The following is a 1,887-nucleotide window of genomic DNA, read 5'->3' on the forward strand; positions in this document are numbered from 1 at the left end:
CAAAGTATAATAAAATGTGTAAAATGTCCAGTTTGAAAAAAAAGGAGAAATATTCCTTCTATTTTCTGAGACAAAAGAACTGAGGAACAAATTCAAGCCTCACGTTACAATAAGACTTCAATGGACCAAATACTGAACAAAGCTTAAAAAATTAAGGGAACATGGAGTAATCAAAAAAGCTTGGTCAACATCTCAATGGGCAGCATATCATTGAGAACAGATGGCATTGAAGGAGGAAGTCTAAGCTGTACTGAAGGAATTAATGAAAAACATAAACCAAGAAGTAGTTATTTAAATAGAATAGGGGGATAATGTAAATTTAAATTCAGGAATGCTGTGTGCCTTGGTTGAATCTTTTCACCATACTTAATCTATATGCTGAGCAAATAGTAAGACAAATTGAATTATGTAAAGAATAACATGGCTTTAAGGTTAGAGGAAGATTTGTTAACTTGTGGCATGCAGATGGCAAATCTTGATTGTTGAAAGCAAAGAGGACTAAATCCTTAAACTTTCTGCATGGATTACACTTCATCATAAAGCAAGCAAAAATCCTTACAATTGGACTTAACAATTGACAAAATGACAAATGGGAGTAAAATAATTGAAGTTGGTAAGGATTTAGTTTTGACTAGGTCCACAATCAGATGCTTCAGTGAAGAAATAAAATGACACATTACACTAGGCACACCTGTTTGGAAAAAGACTGACAGAATTAAAAAACAAAGCTGCCATTTTGAGAACCGAAGTGCCCTCTCACCCAAGCATAGCATTTTCAACAGCCTCATATTCATGTGAAAGCTGGACAGTGAATAACGTAGGATGAAGAGAAATGATGGATTTATATTACAGTGCTGCTGAAGAATATGGAATATACCCTAGAAAAACGAATGACTATCTTGGAAGAAGTACAGGCAGAACACATCTTAAAAGCAAGGAAACTGAGGACTTGTCTTATCTCTGGACAAGTTATATGGGGGGGCGGGGGGAGGTGTCCCGTGGAAGGGACACCCCTGATATTTATGCCTGATAAAGTCGAAGATGAGCCAAGAAGAGAAAGATCTTCAACCCGATGGATTGACACAGAGGCTGCATAATGTGGTCATGGCGATTGTGATTGTGGTGCAGGACGCGGCATTGGGCCCGTATCTACAGGATAAAGTCTAACAACAGTAATAGGACAATGATTATTGTGTTAGGTGCTGTCGAGTCAAGAATATGCCATAGGGACTCTCTGAACAACAGACCTGAACTCTGTCCTTGTTCTGTGCCATCTTCATCATCTCGGACAGAGTTAAGCCCACTGCTGCAGTCACAGTGTCAGTTCATCCCGTTGTGGGTCTTCCTCTCTGCTGACCCTCCACCTTTCCAACCACCTTTCCCTTTTCAAGGAATAGTCTCTCCTAGCTGCATGCCCAACTGTGAGAGAGGGAAGCTTTGCCAGTCTTTGCTTTCAAGGAGCACCTGGCTGCACTTTTTCCAAGACACACCTGTTGGTCATTTTGGCGGTCCATGGAATGTTCATCTTTTCCAACACCGCAACTCAAGGGCAATGACATTTATCATTCTTGTTCCTTGTCCAGTTCTCAGATGTAAAGCAAGTGACTTAAATGACCATGGCTTGAATCAGGCGCACCATAGTCTTTAAAGTGACATCATTGCTCCTCGATATTTTGGAGAGGTCCCTGACAGCCAACCTTCTCCACGCAATGTTTCCTGATCTCCTGATTGCTGGTACGATTATGAGTGCCTCTCAATATGAGAGATTGGATATAGTCTTCTTGGCAGCCTATCATCCTAGCTCCTTTTGAAAGGCTAGCTTTTCCAAGTGGGTACGTGATGACCACCTCCCGCTTCTCAGCCAGGTCCTCCGAGGCCCCCCCCCCC

This window comes from Elephantulus edwardii, unplaced genomic scaffold, assembly GCF_000299155.1.
Source record: "Elephantulus edwardii isolate Elephantulus edwardi_28Jun2011 unplaced genomic scaffold, EleEdw1.0 scaffold00161, whole genome shotgun sequence".
Classification (NCBI taxonomy): domain Eukaryota; kingdom Metazoa; phylum Chordata; class Mammalia; order Macroscelidea; family Macroscelididae; genus Elephantulus; species Elephantulus edwardii.